Raw genomic sequence first — 12,275 nt, 5'->3', positions numbered from 1 at the left:
TAAAATACCAGAAGCATAATGACATAATGTTAACTTCAGCAAAGGATACAGAAGGTGACAAGGTTATTTCTTTCTATCAGCTAAGATACCTTCTGTGACAAAACTACTGTTCTGCAGTGCAGCCTACTTCATCCTCATACAAATGCAGAACAAAGAGCGTGAAAAAAAGAGCTTTTCTCTCCCATCTTCTTTTAATTTTTTCCACAGCATTACTCAGAGGTAGATTTCAGCCAAGCTGAGACATGGCCTTTCAGGACACACTGTACTCAATAATTTCATAGGTACAGTATTAGACAACATACAAGCACAAACTGGAATAGTAAAATCTCTACATTCCTAGTGTGTAGCAGCCGTTAGGTGGGGAGACATGCAGTTATTAGCAGTTCAGCTGTACCCCTCCTTTCCTTGCTATCCGCCCATAGTAATTCTGCAGTTCTGATGTGTGTAAAATGCATGAGCTAATAACTAAATAATTAAGAGTATTCTTTAACTTAGCTGCAAGTGTAAGGGATGAGTGATGGTTATTTAAGCCCAGCCTTTAAGTGGGGTGCAAAGAGTTGTAACCTCAGGAGCCTGAATCCCCAAGCCATCATTCTGGTTTTTGTTCCTCCTTAGGACTGAATTTCTGTGAGGAACAGTGGTATTTTGCCATAGTTTATACTTGCTTCTCCAAAGAGAAAATGAGAACTGGGAATCAGAGGAGGCCAGGTGGGAATCAGTTTAAGAGATCCCTGCCCCTGCTATGCTCTGTGCTCCTTATTCTTGTCCTTGCTGTCACACATTGCCATTCCCCCAGTCCTACTGATTCGGCCATTTGTATGTCCACACCATTAACCAGGTACAAGAAATAAACCATTAAAAAAATAATAAAAAAGGAAAAATTGTGATGGATTAGCTATTAGGGGCTGGAGCCCTTCATGGAAGGGGAAAGGGAAGAACGAGGCCAGGCTGGATGGGGCTTTGAGTAACTTGGTCTAGTGGGATAAAGGATCTTTAAGGTTCTTTCCAACTCTAACCATTCTGTGATTCTATGATTCTATAAAGTGCAAGGAGCCAAGTCAGGCTGGGAGCACTATCAGTATAGCCAAGACATACTATCAAACAGGCCTGTGGTGTCAACAATTTGGCTCGTCCTATTTAAAAAATATTTTTTAAGTCATGATACTTCTTAGACAATAGTGTAAGACCTGTCCTCAGGTAATCTGGTGCACACAACAAAGTGAAACATTCTAGTGATCAAACTCTATAAAAAGTAGTTGTGAACCACGAAGCCCTGGACTGCAGTAATTACATCTGTAGCCAGGGTTCCCAACTAAACATGATTTACGCTCCTCCTTTGTATTAGTAAAAAGAATACCACTGGAGAGAGACAAGATGGATCCACACATTATTCTTGTGCCAACCACCATATTTTAAAAATACATCGTAGTACATTTATCAAGAAGTAAAGAATGTGAGCTTGTACAAGTACAGAGCCTGGCTTCAGCAGCTGTGGAGGTGTTATCCTTGCTAGAGAAAGAAATAATTGACTTTCCAGGGCTGCTTTCATCTGAGGGCTTGATAATAAAGCTAGGCTTGGAGATACTTTCCTTACATAATGGTTAGGAGAAGTAGTGTAAGTTAGAGCAACTTTTCACAAGGTGTTTGTTTAAACTCTTCAAACCTTCTCAGCAGACGCTGTGACTTCCTTATCTGTTTAACTAACTGAACTTATGAAGTCCATCAGTAACAAAAGCAAAGTGTGCAAGTCCTTTGGTTTTGGATTGCTCTTCTCAGGTTGGGCTGTTCCTGTGAAGCTGATCACAGAATCACAGAATGGTAGGGGTTGGAAGGGACCTCTGGAGATCATCTAGTCCAACCCCCCTGCTAGAGGATTTGCTTCTGTTACTGGCCAAAGTCAAATCCAGTACAGGATTAAATATGCAAGGAAAATATTTCTCCCTAGTTTTAAGATTTGCCATTAATTTAGTTTATTTGGTTGGATATCTTCTTCATAATTAGTCTGCTGAATAATATTAAATCAAATATACTTCACTGGCTCAAGTAACATGCAATGTTCTGTATTCAGAAATGTTAATCAGCCACTGAAAGAGTCATCTGTTTTTAGTGGAAAAAGCTAGTTCTCTCTGATCACCAAGTAAAAATTATTGGATACAATAAATTGCAAGATCAATTCATACTGCCATTAAAGAAACATGTGAAAGATTGTGACACGGGGAAGATGAGAAACACACTTTATCTTCATTCCTGTCTATTTTGTCTGTGTATCTCCGCTTGATTTGTAACTTCCTATACGTTAGTTGTTTCATACAGCAAGTAGACAATCCAGTCATTCTTGATAGCATGGGATGGGAGAAGAGAATCAACCTATTTTGCATGTGAGCTGCTGGGAATATTATATGTGGAACATATGTAGTCATTTTTTCCTCTTCTTCTTTTATGTTTTAAGAATTTTTAAGTTTTCTCATGACTCACATTCTTAAAATTAGTGGAGGAAGACTACAGAATGTTTTAACATTAAAATTCTGGTCCTTGGAAATGTGACAACAAAAAATTATTATTAACAAAACATACACAGCCAAATACGAAGAGGATGCGTGGCATACCACAGATTTCTTCCAAAAGTTGTTAGTTTCTCATACCTGATATTTCATTAAAAGTACTTGAAGGGAAATTCCAATTAAGTAATGACCAATAATGTCCTTGGGCTCTTAAGGATTAAAATGAGAACAAAAGTGGGTTGAATATTTGACCTTATGCCAATTAACAATGGCTAATAAACAAATCTAATTGAAATAATGTTGTATGGGGGAGAACTATGGATTTCGTTAAGTTTTCTAAGGATTTCTTCATGTTCAACCAATTTTAGCTGGGAAGGGCTCAATAATCTGATGACATCAGCAGTACAGCATGCTCTTAATAACAAATAATTGTCATAGCTGAAAATTTACCATATGGATGTAAGCAGGTCCATAGGCTGTAGGTGGCCTTAATCATACTGTTTCATTCCTTGTTTTTGCACCTGATTTATTGTGTAGGTTTTACAAGTAATGGATGTAATTTCTTAGAGAAACTGAATCACTACTCTGCCTTTTTTGCTCCTTGCTTTCTGGTGTTCAGTAAAGTGCTCATAGATTTTCATATGCATGATATGATTGTTTTGCCAATCTCATTTCTAATTCCTATAGCTGGCCATATACAACCCCCTTCAGAGCTTTGTCTTTTTGCCATTGCATTGCAGTCTTGGCTAAAACAGTCCCCAACAAACATCCCAGGCATATTTTCCAGTAAATTTTTTTTTGTGAGACTCAAACTAACTTGCCATAAGCCTTACTGTTCTTGCCACACTTAGTCTTGAGTGTGTCCAGATTTATATCCATCACTTGTGTGCCCTTGTGCTCTCCTTTGGGTAAGGAGATGAAATATTTTTATAGTATTCTGATACCTGGCACTATGTTAAAATAACAGACAACTCAAAGGACATGAGGAATAAAACTGAACATACAGGGGAAGGTGTACAGTTAAAAGATCAAATTCTTCCAGTTTACTGCACATCAGTATTCTCTGTAGTACCTGAGCTGATCTGTGCGTGTGTGTGTGTTTTTGTGTGTGTGCATATATTATTCTTTAAACTCAAGTTACATTTATGCTGTGTGTGTGGTTTCTCAAAAGTGAACAGTGAATAATATCCTATGGTTTCATCCTAAACATCAAAGCTCTCCATACAGTAACCACAGAAATGATCCACTTTCATTATACCGGGAATAAAGGTCAGAGCAATTTTCATCATTTTCCCTTTCTCTCAGCCTCCGAAATCAAAATCACCATGACAGCTTTTTGCAGCACTGAGCTTAAACCTGAAGTGGGTTTATTTAAAAGATGTTTTACTATTTTTCTGCTGTACAAAAATAATAAAGGGGTTGCGGCTATTACACAAGACACATCACTTTGGAAGGGCATTTGCAACACGGTCTCAGAAAGGGACCAGTCCCTCCAAAGGTGACACGCAAAATATCCAACAGGTATTTTTAACAGGAAAAGCTGGTATTTTGACAAACTGTGTTTCTCTCATCGAAAATAAGTAGCCAATGACCAATGTAGGGTAAAAGCTACGCTGAGTGACTGCAGCGTTAATAGACTGTCTGACAGCTCAGCTGCTGTTCAGCCCAGTGCGTGATCTATGTCAATCAGCGCGCCTTTTTTTTCTCCCCCATTGTTAGACTGTTGTCTCTTTATCACTTCTTCTGCGGTCGACCCAGAGAAGTTTAGGTAGTTGGTTCTCCCTTTTGAGAGGCGAATGTGAGTGCAAGGTGAATAACAGCTCTTGACATTTGCTTGAACAGACCACAAATCCCACTGAAGGTCCCTTTGCCAGAAAATCTGATACAGCAAATCCATGAGGATCATTTTAAAAGCTCTGTCTTTGAACAGGGGATGCTGTACTGTGAAAGTCTCTGATCGCTGTACTGTGAAAGTCTCTGATCGCTGTATATGACACACCAGGTGAAAGAATTATGCGCCAGTGGTATGTTTAACCAGAGAGACAGAATAGATAATTTTAACTTGGGAAATTTTACAGAAGTAATTGGGTCAGCCCATTCCTGTGCCTTCTTCCACTGTATTATATAATCTGAGCAACATTGTAGTAATTTTTCAAAAATTACTTAGAAGAACTTCACGCACTTGATGAAGGACACTTGTGGGCCTGAGAGTAGCAGTATGAGTTGTTCTGGTAGAACGTATTATCTTTCCAAGAAAACTTGCCTTTTTTCAGCAATAGGCATGCGGCTATGCCTTTGTCTATATAGTTCATCTTCCCTTCTTACAGAGGAATATAAGATCGAAGGGGTGGGACCTGGCAGCTGAAAGGAATTCTCCAAAACAGCATCTAATATAAATGAATATATAAATGACACGGCAGAGTAAACTGGTAAAGGGAGGAAAACTTGTGGCTTGCTTGTTGGGCAGTAGTTAGCAAAGGTGGAGGGGATTAAAAGGAGTGGGAGAAGGTGGTAGAACACAAAGTTGCAAGATCAAAGCCTCTATCTAACACCCTTTGATTTTAGGGTGTTAATTCCCAAGTCACTGGAATCCTTTTAACATGTATTCCCTCAAGTTGTCTAGAAGCTATTGTGTGAGACTTAGAACCTAAAGGGAAATTCTGTGAAAGATAACAGTAAATATAACCAAAAGTAAACCCCAAAGCACAATTGTTACCGTAGTGGTGGATCAATATAAAGAAGCATATCACAACATTTAATAATTACTTAATCAATATAAACACTGTAACATGATAAGGAAATAATACACGAGTCATAAAGGACAATTAACAATAAACACATAATCCAAACCACCATTTGGTAGAAACCACATTATATTTATAGCTATTGTGGTGCTGTAAGGTATATATGACTTCTTTTCCAGAGCTTTACCCATGTCTGGATACAAATACCATAGCAAGTACTGAAGATTTGTTCATTTAAAACACGTGCAATACATTTATTCCTGTCTTACCATTTGCTGTGTTTGTTCTCACTCCTATAATGGCCTCCTTTGCATGCACTACTACTACTACGAATATTGTCTCTCCCCACTTTCTGCTATTACTGACCTTCTCCACACCCTCTCAATCTCGACACTCCTTTCTTCTACTGCTTCCTTACACACAGACACACACAAACCCAGCTTCCCTGCCTCTCGTCGACAAACTGTCACTTGTGCCAGGGAAGTGCACTGATTCCATTTTCCCAACATCCATTTTTGCCCAAAATCTTGGATTTTTTTGGTGCCTGTCTTACAGGGAAAGAATGATCCTGTGGTTAAGATACTGGAATAGTATTGTAGGGTTCAGACTGTGTTCCCTGGCTTCCTGCCCAGTTAATGTATTATGGTTTTAGTGTAATTGAGAATAAGGAACACCACACATGTAGAACTTTTAGCAAATCACTTAAACAAAATGCTTGGATGTCTGAAAGCTTTCTTCAAGGTATTCACTGCTCTGCAATTCCAACGGGAGTTGAGGGCATACACCGCTATGTAGGACACGTTCATCATGTTGAAGCATTGGGCTTAGTTCACCACCTGCAAAATGGGGCTAATTCTTACTCAGCTCACATAAGGCTTATGATGATGAAAACAATCTATTAATGTTCATTATGTGTTCAGTTGCTACAGTAGTGAGTGCCAAGAAATAATTCTCTCAGTAAGATGAATGCCAGCTAAAATAATTCTGCTCTAATAGATTAAATTCAATGCAAGGTCACCAATCACCTTCCTACAGCACCCTTTATCTTTAATATGTTCCTAACACGGAGTGAGTCTTTGGAGGAAAAGTTTAACATTAAAGTCCTTCCCTCTAGGAACACATATCAAAGACCAGTGATACTTCTCTTAAGCAGAGGAGTATGCTCCAGTGCCCATGGACACAGTCCCCAGCTAGGCGGTGTGCTGGTTTTTATGTCTTTTGGCTGTCAGATTTCACATTACAAGTGTCTACAAGGCAGCAGTTATGCAACTTCTGCTCGTGCCATGTTGAGTTCAAACCCACATATCCAAGTTCACTCTTTGTAAATTACCTCTGGATTAAAATAGACTATTTTTATTACTAATATACTTCTCTCTCCTAATCCCACAATTGCAGCCATCTTAGATTTTTTTTCCTGTTCTCTATTATTTTTTCCCATTTCTTTCATATCATTTGACTCCCAGCAATTATTCTATATAATGGCCATTTCATACCTTTCATCTACTTTACATCTACTAACATCTTTAATTGGTAGCTTAGCCGATATTATGTTTCCCCCTCAGTGCAATTTTTCATATGAGTTTGTTTTGAACTCACTGTATTTTGTAATTTCCTTACCTGTGCACAGATCATAACTTCTATTTTATAATCTTTTCTGTTTCTTCTTATAGCACTGGATTTACCTTAGCATAATTGAAACTCCATTTTGAATGCAAGAAATAGAGTTTGTGCACATTTATGTTTTGCTGCATGTGCCTGAATACCTTGCAGATGCAACATGCTGTTGCAAAAACAATCTGCAAAAGATGTAGGGCGTAACTCTTAAGTGTACTCAGAAGAGAGAATGGCAAAACTGTAAAATTCCTCCTTTTCTTAAGAAAAGTGGTAATATGAAATACATTAAAATAATACCATATTGTTATTTTCCTCTTCTCAGGTGGCAGAGTAGAGAACTGGAGGACTTCAGAATAGCTTAATCTTGAACCCGTTCCCCAAGAACTAACTGAGGTTCCTCTACATATAAAAACTGGTCCACAGACTCCTGCTCCAGCCAGGAGGATCTGGAGACCTTAAAATAAGGAAGATGACAGTTACAGAAGTCATGGGGTGCAGTGCTGCCATGGGACGGTAGGGAGAATGATTACTGTAAAGGGTACTCCACAGACTTGCCTTTCAGCACCTACAAATGATCATGCTATCATCTCTAGGAAGACTCAACACTTGTATTTCATGTATTTGGAAAGGGGAAAGGCGACAGATCATCATAGCCTGAGAACATGAGATATCAAGGCCAGGAGCTTTATCTCAAAGCTCTTGCATTTTGTTACTGACTTTTATTTTTAAAGCTGTCACAGTCAGATTCTTCATACACAGATCCTAATTCTACCACTGGACAGCCTGGGTCCCAGAGAAGGCAGGGAGAAGCTACAGTGACAAAATTTTGGGCAGTTTGTGCCCTTTATTTCATTTTGTCTCTCCACAATAAACAGCAGTTGCAACTTCTTGTTGCTCGGTGCAACCTGGTGCTTCATATTCATTTCAGGAATCACTACTTCCTGAACTATAAAAGTGTCAGTGTTCAGGTTAAAACAAAACCAAAGCAGCTCCTGCAAGCAGCTCCTGACCAGGTGACCACTGTACAACTAGCGGTGGGTGTACGTTGAGCAGTTAGCCTGAGTAGGTGCAGGACTGTGCTGTGCCCAGCATGGCCTTCGGGCTCTGTTGTGCTGCATAAACCCTTTGGTCGCTGGGTAAACTCAGCCAGCTTGTTGTAAGAGAGGAGCCTGCAGGCAGCTCCCGCTTGGTACCCTTGATTATGTCACATGTGGCCTTGCCTTTATCTACGACTGCAGCAAGAAGTTCTCATGTGAACATCCTTTCTGCTTCACTGAATAGAGTTGTTTTCTTGTAAGAAAATTCTGTAATAGCTCGGATGACCAAAATGGGAGAACTTCTTCTATGGACAGAGGTCATTTTGACACCAACATCACTTGGGGTTCCCAGAATATAAAAGGATAAGAGTTTCCTGTGCTATTCTCTTCTTACAGTGTTAGCTCTAATAGCTAGCATTTTAAATGATAACTTACAGGCATCATAATGGACCAGCACCTCCTGGTGCAAAGCAGCTCCTTCCTTTCCCACCTGTTGGAGGGCGGACTTCATATCTCATTGAATTCAGGTTCTTCCTTTCCCAGATAATGACTATGATTTAGATCTTTGTATCAGCAAAACATTAAATGGTACCTCCAGTTTGATCCAGCACAGTACCAAGAAGTGTTGTGAGTTTTAACTGAAATTATATTTAATGGGAACTGAATGTAAGCAGCATGCTGTCTTTTGATATACTGGCTTGGATGTATTACAGCACAATAGGTAAGACCATGTTTGTGACCCAGCCTTTCAAAGGCTGAGGATCTGTAAAGTGCTATTCTTTTGCAGTTACATTTCCCAGCAGGCTTTGAACAGCAGAAGTTCCTAGAGCCTCCAGTGTCCTTGTCTGTGTGCAAACAGCCCGACACTTTGGCTCAAGTTCTCCTTGAGTTATCTTGGCAGAATACCCAGTCTTCAGGAATCCTAATCTTTTATTTAATCACTTTATCTTTTCAATTTCATCCCTTTCCTATCCTAATTCTTTCTTTTCCATTAAAGCCAGTACACAAAGATCAAGCTGGTAGAATGTGTTCTGTAGCTGTCAATCAGTGGGCACAAAAAACACAAAATGCGAATAGTTAAATCAGCAGACTTGCCTGCTGGAGTTATCTGCATGGCAAAGATGTCAGAGTATTGTTTCCAAGCCTGACTTCTACATGCGGGGAGTAGCAGAGCATGTCCTGCCCTCTTTTATCTTCCTCAGGAGAGCAGCCAAGTGGCATAATCAATTCTTCCAGGCTTTTGTCTTTCACCTGATGTTTTGCTCACTGCCTAAGGGTCCGCTGTTCTTCTGCCCCTTAAAATGTATTTATTTTCAGATGTTATGAAAAATAAATGTAAGTTTTGCTTGGTGAGATATATATATTAATGGACTATATCAATAAAGAAGCAGGAGGTTTCTCTTTTTCTCCAATTATTACCACTGCAAACTTTCCTTAGCTATTGAGAAATAGTCAGCCAAACAGAAAATTAGTGTGAAAAAGTTAAAGAACAAGGAATAACCTTCCTTGTACAAGCTAATGAGGGAATTTTAGTCATACAGATAGTTTTGGTGAGCTCACTTTATTGGCCTGTGGTATATATTATTGCTGCTAACAGAGGTCAAACATTAGAGATGTGATTCTTCTTGTAGCTCCTGGTATTAAAAGAAAAAAAAAAGCAAACACCAGGACTGAGAAAACCTGTAAAGCATTTGAATAAATGCAAGGTGATTTAGCCAGTCCATGGCCAATGCATAAAGCAAAAGTAAAGTTGGGAGGAAAACCAAGCTAGGTTTTACTGTTGTTTTGTCTTCTCACTGATTTAAATTCATAGAGTTGAGGTACCATAAAAGGATAATAGTGACAGCCATGATAAGAAAACACTTCCTTTAATTCACGTCAGCTCTTTTTCAAAGTCAATGTCACAAATTTAGGTTAACAGACATAGAATGTTTCTTTACGAGCAATAGTTTTGGAAAGTATATCTTTAGTATAATCTTTCAGAAAATAACAAGTATTTCTAGTGAAATAAAAGGTGGAATTGGAAACTGACCAGAGATTAACAAGGCAATCAGGTATAGAGGATAACACATCGAATGTAGGGAAGCAGGTTTCTATTGCTAAATTCTAATTGCTATTATTTAATGCCACAAATTTTTGTGGACTCAAATTTTTATCTGGTCTGTGCTTTGTATATGCAATTTACTCCAAAGGCAGCTTCAAATACAGAATGGAATCAGGGTCAGGTCCACAATGTAACTGAAAATACCTGTATTATACAAACCTATAGAGGTGCCCAGTCATTGAACAGAAATAAATAATGGTATTTTAAGATTATTTTTATGATAAGACTCTTAGAGGGCTTTGTAGGTTGGTAATTTTCATGGCATTGTTTACTTTATATTTTACTTTCATTTTCTTTGCATTAAAAGGTTTAGTTTAAACCTGTGCACATGGATCCTCAAGTGAAAGAGCAGCCTGCCTTATAAAGGAATACTTTTTCAATACTTTCCCTAGAAAACTTTAGACAAGGAGAGTGGAAATGTGAATTTGACCTCATATACTAGTTGATCAAAGTTACAATTCATTTTCAAGAGTTATTTTGGATAAACTGTTATTTCTAAAAAGGGGAATGGGCACAGTTAAACAGTCAAGATTAGAAATAGAGCATATCATAAGACAGACTTGGAGCAGCTGGAAGTACCAAAACAATGCAGTGGTTTCCCTATTGTTATGCTTATTTCAGACATCCTCATACTTGGTCTTAACTTTGAATTTCCTTATTTGCATGGGTGTTATCAGGCTTTTTGTAATACACTCTGCAAATATACATTTTTCTAATATTTCATTTCTTGGAATACTAACACTGTATAATAGTGCCACTGTAATGAAAGCTGTTCTATTGTCAGGGCATGAAAAGTTGTTGCGTGATAATGAAATATGATGGTTATATGAAGTATCAGTCCAAGAACTAATTATTCATGGAGTTTTACAAAAGCACTCTCCTTTTAAAAACAATAATCTTGCTGAATTCTTGAATATTGCATGTCTGGAGCGGGAAACAACTACACATATGGATTCAACTTCCAAATATGAATAAAATTCCCCAATTCTTATCTAACTTTTAAAATGTAACTAGAGAGTATAAAGCATTATTCTTCCAGGATCTAAGTGCCAAGGAAGGATTAGGAAACAGCAAACAAATCCACTCAAGACAAATCAAAAGTGGGAAAGGAGGAGAAAACATAGTCCCTTACCCTGTTAATGTCTTGAAGTCTGCAGGCAGTCAGAAGCAGCTGAATGAAGACCTGTGTCAGGAATGCACGCAGTTGTGCAGTCCTTGGTACCACTTGTTTTTGTTGAAGTGCAATACTGAGCATGCAAAACGGTGCTATTGACTACTGCTGGCATAAGTCAATATTTACCTCTTGGAACAATATATTCAGGTATTCACCTGAACATAAAGTCAATGAGCTGTAAGTACTGTTGCACCCATTCATCCACAATCATTCAGAGAATGAGGGTAAAACAGAATCTGTCTCTAAATCATAAAGAATAAAATCCCTCTCTTCTTTTTTCCCTCATTTTAAGAGGTGAGAAAAAGCTGACACCAACACCACCTCCCCCCCTTCCTGAAACCTCAACAGAATACACAGATTCCCAATAATCATTTGCAAGGGCTTCCACTAACCTCACAATTGCCCTGGAAAGCCACCATGACCAGGGTGTTTTAACTTCAACACACTGTAGAAAGACCTGTAGTGGTCTCCACCATCAGAACTGCCCAGCAAGGGAGTATGGACTATCCCTTTCTTGGCTTCACTAAGGGGCTGCCACTTATTTCTCAGGTGTTGGTGAAAATCAGGCTATCTGGATTGAATCGAGACTGTTTAGAGACCTCAGCTGACAGTCACTGAAGGTTTCTAACTCCTCCTAAGAAAGAAAATTCTGAAGAAAGAGGAAGCACAGAAAAAATAAGCAATAATTTCACAGGCTGGTGTTGCTCTTCTTCCTATAGACTAAATTTGATCGTATCGAAAGCTAATATTTTTATCTTGAAATAAGATTTTTAATTTTTTGATTTAAATTTTTAAATTCAAAAGCCATTGAAAACACGGATAAAGAATACAAATATTTACATCCTCTACCTTTCCCCCTCTTATTGCAGTCTCATTGCACAGGGACCACAGATGTGCAGGGCTGGGAGTTTATGAAGGATTCTGTCGTCACCAGAAAGGCATCACTGCCCAATCAGTGGCTGTGCCATCAGTGGACCAGCTCCTGACCAAAACCTAAACCCAAGGTATTTTTGGTATCCTAAACCAAAACAAGAGCAATTCCACCACAGGAGGCAAAACTATGTTAGGCATTCAGTGCTGTGAATTAAGACTATGACCTGG

The 12,275-nt window shown here is 38.7% G+C and overlaps 1 long non-coding RNA gene across 1 annotated transcript in view; it reads right to left on the bottom strand.

Annotated features, from left to right (window-relative positions):
* LOC141744029 (uncharacterized) overlaps nucleotides 1-11,241 on the bottom strand; it is a 31,861-nt gene extending 20,620 nt beyond the window's left edge. Inside the window, exon 1 of the long non-coding RNA XR_012587317.1 lies at nucleotides 11,133-11,241. This is a non-coding gene — a long non-coding RNA (uncharacterized LOC141744029). The remainder of the gene's footprint in view (nucleotides 1-11,132) is intronic.
* Between the last annotated feature and the right edge of the window lie 1,034 nt (nucleotides 11,242-12,275).

The sequence above is a fragment of the Larus michahellis genome, chromosome 5 (assembly GCF_964199755.1).
Source record: "Larus michahellis chromosome 5, bLarMic1.1, whole genome shotgun sequence".
NCBI classification, from domain to species: domain Eukaryota; kingdom Metazoa; phylum Chordata; class Aves; order Charadriiformes; family Laridae; genus Larus; species Larus michahellis.
The sequence above is the reverse complement of the archived record's forward strand: the minus strand, read 5'-3'. Positions and strand labels throughout refer to the sequence as shown.